Below are 12730 nucleotides of genomic sequence, written 5' to 3' on the forward strand. Positions count from 1 at the left end.
GCTGTCTCTCTCTCCTAGAAATAAATAAAACATTTAAAAAAAAAAAGAAAGAAAGAAAGAAAACATCAGAAATAGATCCCTTATGGGACAAAAAAGAAAACATGTAGCTCTGAAATAAAAATCATAAAAATTAAAACGCACAGTATGCTGACACTATTATGTGTCAAATGGACACTGACGTAAATATTGGCCGTCTGCATAATACCATTAAACACGCACTAAAGTACAGAGAAAGCTTGATTCAGATTTTAAAATTAATATGCTTGGGGCGCCTGGGTGGTTCAGTCATTTAAGCGTCCGACTTCAGCTCAGGTCAGGATCTCACAGTTTGTGGGTTCGAGCCTGCGTCAGGCTCTGTGCTGACAGCTAGCTCAGAGCCTGGAGCCTGTTTTGGATTCTGTGTCTCCCTCTCTCTCTGACCCTCCCCTGCTCATGCTGTCTCTTTCTCTCTCTCAGAAATAAATAAAACATTTTAAAAAATTAAAAATAAGTAAATAAAATGAGTATATTTAAAGTCATTGTGTAGTCATTTATTTTAAATCAGCACTGAAAAACCAACAGACCAGGACACCTGGATGGCTCAGTTGATTAAGTGAAACTCAGAGTGAAACGCTTGGTTTGAGCTCATATCATGATTTCAGTTTGTGGCTTCCAGCCCCACATCGGGCTCCAGGCTGGCAGTGTGAAGCTTGCTTAGGATTCTTTCTCTCTCCTCCTCTCTCTGCCTCTCCCTTGCTCACTCACACTCACTCTCTCTCTCTCCCTCAAAATTAACAGATAAACTTAAAATTAAAAAAAGCAACAGCTGGGGAAAACTGTGTAACATAATTATTAGGAAAAGTACTAATTTTCTTTATATATAAAGAGCTCTTAACAATCAATAAAAAGATGAATATTTAACCTCCTCCCCAACTTTTAATTTTTTTAAAAATTTTTTAATGTTTAGTTTGGGGGGGAGAGAGAGAGAGAGAGAAAGAGAGAAAGAGAAAGAGAGAGAGAGAGAGAGAGAGCAGGGGAGGGGCAAAGAGAGAGGGAGACACACAGAACCTGAAGCAGGCTCCAGGTTGTAGGCTGTCACCACAGAGCCTGATGCAGGGCTCGAACCCACTAATCATGAGATCATGACTTGAGCTGAAGTCAGACTCCTAATCGACTGAGCCACCCAGGCACCTGTCCTCCCTTACTTTTAAATATAGACAACAAACAGAGGGTTGCTGGAGGGGTTGTGGAAAGGGGAGATGGACTAAAAGGGTAAGGGGCATTAAGGAATCTACTCCTGAAATCATTGTTTCACTATATGTTAATTAACTTGGATGTAAATTTAAAAAATAAAAAATAACCTCCTCCCTTTAGCAAAAGACACAATAAGATATCTTGTAAGGAAAAATACACAAGGGGTTCATAAGTATATGAAAAGATGCTCAACCTCACTTTGAACATGTAAATCAAAATAATCACATACTTTTTTAAACCTGTAATAGTAAAAAGAAAATGTTTTATAAATCACTTTATGTGAGGAAATAGGTACTCTTATGCTAGATGGTATAAAATGGGTGGAATATGGTTAGAAGGCAAATTGGCAATAACCTCTGAAATCATAAATGTACACACTCTTTGTCCACCAATATACCTCTAGGAACTTATAGTACAGATTCACTCACACAAGAACAAAGATATGTGCACAATAATGCTGAGAATAGAATATTTTGTCATTGTAAAGCCTGATTCAATGCTACTGAAAATATGATCTACAGATGAGTAGAAATGAGCACACTGCTTGTTACTGCTCTAACAAAATAAGCATAGAAAATGAGAGTAACCACTTAGAAACTTCTGACATTGCCAAAACATCCAAGCACATGGTAAGTGTACTTCCATGGTGAAAACTGCAGCCTAGTCATTTGCAAAAGGACCATGTTGTAATATGTGGTATTTTAATTTAGTAAAATCCAAAGAATTATAAATATGTGAGAAAATGCAAACACTTATTTAACATTATCACTTTAATTTTTTTTAAAACTTCAATATGATTAAACAGAAGAAGTAAAGTTCATATCATTTTCAAAATAAATTTTTTTTTAATTAGAGAGAGAGAGAGAACATGAATGTGGGGGAGGGAAGGGGAAAGGGCAGAAGGAGATAGGGAGAATCTTAAGCAAGCTCCACTCTCAGCACAAAGCCTGCACAGGGCTCGATCCCATGATCCTGGGATCATAACCTGAGCCAAAATCAAGAGTCGGATGCCCAACCGACTGAGCCACCCATGTGTTCCCATATTTATTTTTAATCTTAAGTACAGATTTAAAAACAAGCTTCACTGACTTCTGTCATTAAAAAAAAAAAAAAAAAAAAAACTTTCTGAATACAGCAGAAGCAGTAAAACAAAGTGTGAAGAGACAAAGGGCAAAATTTTCATTCTAATTTTAGTCAGAATTATGATCCTTCACATAACTAAGTTTGGTTTTGTAGCCACAAATGATGATGAAGTATGATAATCAGAGCATCGTGGGCACCTGATTAAGTCGGTTAAGTGTCTGGCTTTAGCTCAGGTCATGATCTCATGGTTCATGAGTTTAGGTCCTGCATCAGGCTCTGGGCTGACAGCTCGGAGCCTGAAACCTGCTTTGGATTCTGTGTCTCCCTCACTCTCTGCCGCTCCCCAACTCGTGCTCTTTCTCTCTCTCAAAAATAAACAAACATTAATAAATAATAAATTAAAAATCTGAAAAAGAAAACTTTACCAAAAAAGAAAACCTGAATCTAAATATTGAAAGTATCCACCATTTACCTTGGAAAATGGACCCTGAACAACCAATTTCCAGACATGTAGTATTAAACTTATTGCATCTTAAAAGATACATTAAATTCTTACAGCATTCAGACCAACAAAAAGGCCTAATTACTACAGAAAAAAAGAAAGTAAGTTGGACTTCTTGAATGCAACATACTAAAGCAAAAAGAAAGAAAACAAACCAAGAAGGCAGCATTTTAAAGAAACTCGGGGAAAATTTTCAAAGCAAGATTTTTAGACCCCATCAAGCAGTCTTTCAAATATGAAAACTATAGAAAAAGTGTCAAAATGTGCAAGAACTCAGTAAATCTGGCCTTCCTGACAAATCTAATAAATAATAAGCATCATTTAACTAAAAAGTAATTAGAAAAACTTTGGCAAGAGAACAGTTAGTGAATAATATATCCAATTTTAGAACAAAAAGTAAAACAAAGGTAGACATAATATAAGACATAATATAAAAAAACATAAATATATATTTTCATGTAGAAATTATACAATTAATAAATAAGAGAAGACAGAAGTAGAAAGTACAATAAATCCACTGACTAGTGCATGGTCTAGAAGTGAAAATCAAAGGAAACAATTTACAAGTGGCAAAACAGATTACAGAAAGTTAAATAAGAGGAACAAAAAAATTATAAAAGGCATTAATATAAAGTTAATGTCTCATTCCTCAAAAAACTAAAAACAGAGCTACCCTACAATCCAGAAATTGCACTCCTAGGTATTTACTCAAAAAAAAAAAAAAATTCAAAAGGGTACATGCACCCCAATGTTTACAGCAGCATTATCAACAATAGCCAAACTATGGAGAGAGCCCAAATGTCCACTGACAATGAACTGATAGAGATGTCATACACACACACACACACACACACACACACACACACACACACCGGAATACTACTCAGCTGTCAAAAAGAATGAAATCTTGCCATCTGTGACAACGTGGATGGAGCCAGAAATGTATTATGCTTAGCCAAATAAGTCAACTAGAGAAAGACAAATACTGTATGATTTCATTCATATGTGGAATATAAGAAACAAAACAATGAACATATGAGAAGGGGGTGGGGAAGAGGAGAGAGGGAAACAAACCACAAAAGACTCCTAAAGATAGAAAACAAACTGAGGCCTCATGGAGGAAGATTGAGGGGTATAAGCTAGATAGGTGATGGGGATTAAAGAGGGCACTTGTTATGATGAACAAAGGGTGTTATATGTAAGTGATGAATCATCGAAGTCTACTCCTGAAACCAGTATCACACTAAATGCTAACTAAAATTTAAATAATAAAAACTTTTTTAAAAAAATACAGAGGTGCCTGAGTGGCTCAGTCAGTTAAGCATCTGATTCTTTATTTCAGCTCAGGTCATGATCTCACAGGTCAAGAGATTGAGCCCCACGACAGGCTCTGCACTGACAATGTGAAGCCTGCTTGGGATTCTCTCTCTCCCTCTCTCTCTGCCCCTCCCTTGCTTGCACGTGCATGTACACACATTCTGTCTCTCTCTCAAAGTAAATAAACATTTAATTTAAAAAAAGAAGAAGAAGAAAAGGGGCATCTGGGTGGCTCAGTCAGTTGAGCATACGATTCCAGATTTCAGCTCAGATTATGATCTCATGATTCAGGGGATCAAGTCTCACATCAGGCTCAGTGCTGGCAGCACTCTCTACCCCTCCCCTGCTTGTGCGGTCTCTTTCGCTCGCTCTCTCAAAATGAATAAATAAGCTTAAGAAAAAAAAAAAGAAAAAATTTTAAATATACTTAATGTCTAAAACAAAGCAAACAAACAAACCCACACAACTTTCCTAAATACCAAAAGATATGCCAAAACAAAGAGCCAAAACAGCAAAGAATATAAAACAGATATATAGAGAATATAAGATCATCTAACAAAATGCAACTCAAGATTGTTTACAAAGACAGAACTATAATAAAAGTGATCCAGAATGGCTGAAAATGAAAAAATTTTAAAACAATGGTAATCATCTAAATCTCAATTTTCTCCACAAATCTTCCAGGAAAACCACAAGACTACAAAGACAAGAAAAAACATCTACGACCAATGTATTCAGCATTAATATGAGACAGAACAAACCACAAACATCATATAGGCAGCAAGCAATAAATAAAATATAAATTCCAACAGAACATCCACTGCTGCTGCAAGTCTGTGGGTGCACAGAAAAGAGACAGGAGACACTTAAGAGACTCCATGAAAAAGAGACCACTGAACTTAAAACACAGACAACAACACCCTGATGATTAGAAAGTCTAACCCTTATGGAAACCAACTTGACAATAAACTATAAAAGAAAAAAAAAAAAAGAGTTAAAAAGATTTAAAAAAAAAAAAGGAAGAAGAAGAAGAAGAAGAAGAAGAAGAAAAGAAAGTCTAACACTAAGGCTAAGCAGTAAGCAAAGGTCCAAGATATGGTACTTCATTCACATAACTAACTATAATAAAGTGCTTAAAGTGAGAGGAACCGAAAGTGGCAACCACAGGGATGCAGTGTTACTGGAAGGGAGGGAGATAAACAGGGAAGAACTGCTGCCCTCAGATTCATTGAAAGAAAAGAAGGAAAAGAGAAACAAAAAGGAAGATTCTTGAAGAAAAAAGTAAAAAAAAAAAAAAGACCTGTCAATCTATCCTCCCCCCACAACAACTCACTAATATCAACAGTATATTCCATAAAAGAAATTATACTTCCAACATGGATGGACCTTGAGGGTGTTATGCTGAGCAAAATAAGTCAGGCAGAGAAGGACAAATACCATATATTTGCACGTATAGAAGGATTAGGAGGAACTTAACTGAGGAACAAGGGGGAGAAGAAGGGGGGAAATGGTGGGGGAAAGGGAAAGAGGCAAACCATGAGAGACTCTTGAATGCTGACAAAAACTGAGGACTGATGGGTGTGGGGGGGAAGGGGTGATGGGCATGGAGGAGGGCACTTGCGGGGATGAGCACTGGGTGTTATGTGGAAACTAATTTGACAATAAACTATTTGTAAAAAAAAAAATGATTTATATAATGAAAAAAAAAAAAGAAATTATACTTCACTAAAGATATAAAAGGGAGCTTTTAAACTAGAACATCTGCCCAGTAAATGACAGAAGTAAAAAAAGAAATTTCAAACTAAGCAATGTAAACCAAAAATAAAATACAAATGAAAACATTTCAACTTATGAATATTATTATCCACCCTACTAAACACCACTGTAGAAAAGAAAATACATTTCAATTCATTACAAAGAAGCATCCAGAGATTAAGAAAAACTTAGAATCTGGATCACCTGGGTGTTATAGTCAGTTAAGCATCTGACTCTCGATTTTGGCTCAGGTCATGATCCCACGGTCATGGAATGAAGTATGGAGCCTGCTTAAGATTCTCTTCTCTACCCCTCCACCCCTCTCCCCTGGGGGGGGGAAGGGAGGGGAGGGGAGGGGAGGGGAGGGAAGGGAAAAACAAAAGAAATCAAGGTTGGTAAAACTCAGGAAAGAAAGTGATGATGGACAAAACCATCTCAAAAAAGAAAAATGAATTACTACATCTGCAAAGGTAAATAGATTCAAGCAATAATTTAAAGATAGTCATTGAAGAAATATAAGAAAGAGAATGAAAAAAACTAAGCTGCAGGGTATATTTTTCAGAGAAAAAAATCAAAATGCAAATACGAATACTACATTTCACATAAGAAAAACTAAAATTAAGAAAACGTGTGAGCTTAATTTTCCTTTAGAGCAACATCAACAAGAATTAAAGAGAAATAAAACTGATTATCAATAGGGATAAGGGATATGGAATAGGTGAGTACAGGATAAAGAAGCAGTGTAATTTAAATATATCTTTCTCTACAGATTTGACATGTTCAACAGAGCAAACATTCTACATATGCAAAAATTAAATAAAGAAGGATAGGGAGAAAACTTAAAATCAATGCCAAAGATCTGAAAGATAGTAAATTTTAAAGTACCTCAATAACTTTATTAAATATTAATGGTTCTGAACCAACACTTAAATAAAATGTCAGTTTATATAAAAATACAAAGACCAAACTGTTCTTGTGCACAAGAACCCCAATCAAAGGGTACATGAGTAGCTCAGTTGGTCGCGCATCCAACTCTTGATTTTGGCTCAGGTCATGATCTCAGGGTTGATGAGATTAAACCCTGTGTCAGGGATCTCTCCCCTTCTCTCTCTCTCTCTCTCTCTCTCTCTCTCTTTCTCAAAATAAAATCAATGAATAAAAAAAGTTTAAAAAGAAAATAAAAACAATCATAATATAAAGACATAGGTTAAAAGTTAAAACATCAACATATGTTGTTAGAAAAACTGGATATCCATATGCAAATAAAGAAAACAGGATCTCTTTCTTTTTTTTTTTTTTGGTGATTACTTTTTTTTTTTAATTTAAACCCAAATTAGATAATATAGTGTAATAAAAGTTTCAGGGGTAGAATTTAGTGATTCATCATTTACATATAACACTCAGTGCTCATTCCAACAAGTGCCCTCCTTAAAACCCAACACCCATTTGGCTCATCCCCCCACCCAACAGCCAGCCAGCAACCCTCAGTTGGTTTTCCATATTTAAGAGTCTCTTATGGTTTGTCTCCCTCTCTGTTTTTATCTTATTTTTGCTTCCCTTACCCTATGTTCATCTGTTTTGATTCTTATATTACACATATGAGTGCAATCATATAATATGTATCTTTCTCTGACTTCTTTTGCTTATTAGCATAATACACTCTAATTTCATATTGTTGCAAATGGCAAGATTTCATTCTTTTTGATCACCGAGTAATATTCCATTATATATATACCACATCTTCTTTATCCATTCATCCATCAATGGACATTTGGCTATTTGGCTTTCCATACTTTGGCTATTGTCAATAGCACTGCTATAAACATCGAGGTGCATGTGCCCCTTCGAAACAGCACACCTATATCCCTTGGATAAATACCTAGTAGTACAGTTGCTGGGTCTTAGGGTAGTTCTATTTTTAACTTTTGAGGAACCTCCATACTGTTTTCCAGAGTGGCTGCACCAGTTTGCATTTCCACCAGGAGCGTAAAAGAGATCCTCTTTCTGTGCATCCTCACCAACATCTGTTGTTGCCTGAGCTGTTAACTTTAGCCATTCTGCCTGGTACGAGGCGGTATCTCATTGTGGTTTTGATTTATATTTCCCTGATGATGAGTGATGTTGAGCATGTTTTCATGTGTCTGTTGGCCATCTGGATGTCTTCTTTGGAGAAGTGTCTATTCATGTCTTTGGCCCATTTCTTGACTGGATTATTTGGATTTGGGGTGTTGCGTTTGATAAGTTCTTTACAGATTTTAGATACTAATCCTTTATCTGATATGTCATTTGCAAATATCTTCTCCCATTCTGTTGGTTGCCTTTTAGTTTTGCTGATTGTTTCCTTTGCTGTGCAGAAGCTTTTTATTTTAATGAGGTCCCAATAGTTCATTTTTGCTTTTGTTTCCCTTGCCTCCAGAGATGTGTTGAGTAACAAGTTGCTGAGACCAAAGTCAAAGAGGTTTTTGCCTGCTTTCTCCTCTAGAATTTTGATGGCTTCCTGTCTTATGTTTAGGTCTTTCATCTATTTTGAGTTTCTTTTTGTATATGGTGTAAGAAAGTAGTCCAGGTTCATTCTTCTGTGTGTCGCTGTACAGTTTTCCCAACACCGCCTGCTAAAAAGACTGTCTTTTTTCCACTGGATATTCTTTCTAGATTTGTCAAAGATTAGTTGGCCATACGTTTGTGGGTCCATTTCTGGGTTCTCTCTTCTGTTCTATTGATCTACATGTCTGTCTTTGTGCCAGTATCATACTGTATTGACAATTACAGCTTTGTAATACAGTTTGAAGTCCAGAATGGTGATGCCTCCAGCTTTAGTTTTCTTTCTCAACATTTTTTTGGCTATTCAGGGTCTTTTCTAGTTCCATACAAATTTTAGAATTGTTTGTTCTAGCTCCTTAAAGAATGATGGTGTTATTTTGAGTTCACCAAACTCACAGGACATAAAATCAATGTACAGAAATCAGTGGCATTTCTAAACACCAATAATGAAGCAGAAAGAGAAATCAAGAAATCGATTCCATTTACAATTGCACCAGAAATAAAAAAATATGTAGGAATAAACCAAAGAGGTGAAAAATCTATACACTGAAAACTATAGACATCTTATGAAAGAAACTGAAGACGACATACACAAAAAATGGAAAAATATTCCATGTTCATGGATTGGAAGAACAAATATTGTTAAAATGTCAATACTGGGGCGCCTGGGTGGCTTAGTCGGTTAAGCGTCCGACTTTCACTCAGGTCATGATCTCGCGGTTCGTGGGTTTGAGCCCCGCGTCGGGCTCTGTGCTAACTGCCAGCTCAGAGCCTGGAGCCTGTTTCAGTCTGTGACTCCCTCTCTCTCTGACCCTCCCATGCTCACGCTGTCTCTCTCTCTCTCTCTCCTAGAAATAAATAAAATATTAAAAAATAAATAAATAAAAAATAAATAAAATGTCAATACTACCCAAAGCAATCTACATATGCAAAACTTGACTCTGATCTCACATGATATACAAAAGCTAACACAAAGTGGATCAAAAACCTAAATGTGAAAGCTGCAATTTAAAAACTCTTAAAAGAGGGGTGCCTGGGTGGCTTAGTCGGTTAAACGTCTGACTTTCGCTTGGGTCATGATCTCGCAGTTCATGGGTTCGAGCCCCGCGTCGGGCTCTGTGCTGACTGCCAGCTCAGAGCCTGGAGCCTGTTTCAGGGTCTGTGACTCCCTCTCTCTCTGACCCTCCCCTGCTCACGCTGTCTCTCTCCTAGAAATAAAACATTTAAAAAAAAAAAAAAACTCTTAAAAGAAAACATAGTGGGGAGAGCTTCGTAACACCAGATTTGGTAATGATTTCCTGGATATGACACCAAAAGCACAAGCAACAAAAAGAAAAACAGATAAATTGAACTATAACAAAACTTAAAACTCTGCATTAAGGATGCTATTAACAGAGTAAAAAAGCAATCTGCAGAATCTGAAAAAACATTTACAAACCAGATATCTGAAAAGGGGTTAATATCCACAATATATAAAGAACTCCTACAACTAACCAACAATGTGAATATATTTAATGCCACTGAACTGTAAACCTAAAATGGTTAAAATGGTAAATTTTGTTATGTGTATTTTAACACTACACACACACATACATACAAACATATATCCACCTCATACCGTACACAAAAATTAGCTCAAAATGGATCAAAGAGCAAATACCATAAAACATTTATGGACCATCACAACTCTCTATTTGCCAAAAAATGTTTAGATATGACATCAAAAGTACAAACAAAGCAAAAGAAATTAAATGGACTTCATCAAATTTACAGCTTTTCTACATCAAAGAACACCATGAACAAAGTGAAAAAGACAACTCAGAGAATGGAAGAAAATATCTGCAAATCATATAATATGATAAGGATTTAATAGTCACAATATAAAAAGAACACTTACCATTCAACAACAGAAACATTTGCAATTAATAAATGGGCAAAGAACTTAGATATTTCTCCAAATATGATATACAAATGGCCAACAAGCATATAAAAAGATGATCTAGATCATTACACATTAGGAAAATGCAAATCATAACCAAAATGAAATACCACTATACACTCAAGAAGGTGGTTCATTTTCTTTAAAGATTTTATTTTTAAATAATCTCTACACTGAACATGGGGCTTGAACTCACAGCTCCAAGATCAAGAGTTGCACGCTTTTCCAACTGAGCCAGCCAGAGATCCCTATAATTATTTTTTTAAAAATGCAGAAATAACAAGTGTTGTCAAGGATGTGGAGAAATTAGGATCTTAGTATATTGTTGGTGGAAGTGTACAATGGTGTAGCTACTACTAAAAAAAAAAAAAAGGGAATAAAGTACTGACACATACTATAACATGGATGAACTTTAAAACATATGTTAAGTGACAGAAGCCAGTCACAAAAGACTAAATATGGTATAATTCCATTTATATGACATGCCCAGAATGGACAAACGCATAGAGACAGAAGTAGATCAGTGGTTTCCTCAGGCTGGAGGTTGGCAGGGAAATGGAGAGTGACTGCTAATGGGAACAGGTTTCTTTTTAAGTTATTGAAAATGGCATAAAATTGATAGTGGTTATAGCGGCACAACTATGAAAATACTAAAAACCACTGGATTACACTTTAAATTAGTGAATTATATAACGTGTGAATCATATTTATGAGACAAAGTTGTTGTATCAAAACAAGAAAGAATGGTGACAATCGAGTCAGGATAGATATTAGAGGTTTGAGGATAGTAGAAGAGATACAAGATAGTCTCTGGGAGAGTAGAAGAATAAACGGACTATGAAAACACGAGGACTGCTAGGCAGTACTGAGGGGCCACTTGAGGTTTGTGGTCTTAAATATAATGTGAGCATAGTCAGCATTGTTGTGCTGCTTAGGTAGGGACACATAATAAATAGATGGAGGGCTGGATTTAACAAAAATTGGGTTTTGCCAGGGAGTACAATAGAAATTAGAAGTGAGTTGAGAGAATATTCAAGGGAATTGTTAATATGATAACCATGAAATCTAAATTAGTAAGAAGTGAGGACGTGACAGGGTAATGGAAAATGAAAAGGTGATGGTCTGGAATTAGACATCCCAGTGGGGCTGAAGGATTATTACAGTTAGGGTATTAGAGGGAGTGAATTGGAAAAGATAGATGGCAGTGATCACCAGAGAAATGGGACGTCTGAAAATGAGATCTTAGAAGTAGCACAGTTATTACTGACAGGCTCAACCTGGGTTGAAGAACCAGAGTTCCTCATCAGAACTAGAGAACACAGAAAATGAACTGACTGTTTCCTTACTTCTCCCAAGGATGGTACATAACTGGAACCATTCTAGATGCAAAGGACAGAGGTTAATCCATCCAGTGGATGTCTTGGGCATTAGGCTTACTTCTCTCTCCGAACTCCACTTGAGAAAGGCTGAGACGGTATGATCCATGGGAGTTGATGGCCAAAAGGCCAAGGAACTGAGAGGCCAGTATATTGGACAGATTATATCTTAGGCTGAACATATAAAAACTGCAACTTCGTATGTTTCAGTCTAATAAGTAGCTGCTAAAATTGTCAATAAATGGCCAGGAAGTGGGGTGGCTGGTGAGGGGCAGGTGACTCGGAGGATAGGAGAGGACTATTTCAGGGGTGGGATAGAAGGCCTAGCACAATGGTTTGTGTTTCAAACTAGGTTTTCTAGTAAGTCTGGAAACAAGTAAGAGGGTATTTACCCCACCTCTGGGTCAGTAGTACCGTGGTGAAAGGAAGAAGAAATAGCCATTTACTTGAGCAAGTACAAAGAGAAGCAGTGACTTTAGAGGTCAGCCAGCTTTCAATGAGAACAAGAGGATGAAGGAAACTTTCACACAGGAGGCTGAAAGCATGGGGGGGGGGGGGGGGTTACTGATCACTGACACAAATTCCAAGGGAGAAAGTCATTTTGAAAGTAGGAGATCAAGTCAGATTACAAAAGTCCTCCCAGATGATACTCACATGGGGATGAGAATCTAGGTGATGAGAGATACCATGGGAGGCTTGGATTCTCCAAAGTAAATAGATTAGTCTGGTTATCCTTTAAAGGAACAGTGCTAGCCAAAAGACGTCTCCATGACAGAAATGTTCTTTATCTGTGGGGTCAAATATGGTAACCAAGGGGCGCCTGGGTGGCTTAGTCGGTTAAGCGTCTGACTTCAGCTCAGGTCATAATCTTATGGTTCGTGGGTTCAAGCCCCTCGTAGGGCTCTGTGCTGACAGCTAGCTCAGGGCCTGGAGCCTGTTTCGGATTCTGTGTTTCCCTCTCTCTCTGGCCCTCCCTTGTTCATG

General features: G+C 36.9%; 1 protein-coding gene across 8 annotated transcripts in view; it reads right to left on the reverse strand.

Annotated features, from left to right (window-relative positions):
- The window catches only part of UIMC1 (ubiquitin interaction motif containing 1), a 141910-nt gene that overhangs the window by 75455 nt on the left and 53725 nt on the right, over nucleotides 1-12730 (reverse strand). The window lies entirely within an intron of this gene.

This window comes from Hyaena hyaena, unplaced genomic scaffold, assembly GCF_003009895.1.
Source record: "Hyaena hyaena isolate Hyena2069 unplaced genomic scaffold, ASM300989v1 scaffold_160, whole genome shotgun sequence".
Classification (NCBI taxonomy): domain Eukaryota; kingdom Metazoa; phylum Chordata; class Mammalia; order Carnivora; family Hyaenidae; genus Hyaena; species Hyaena hyaena.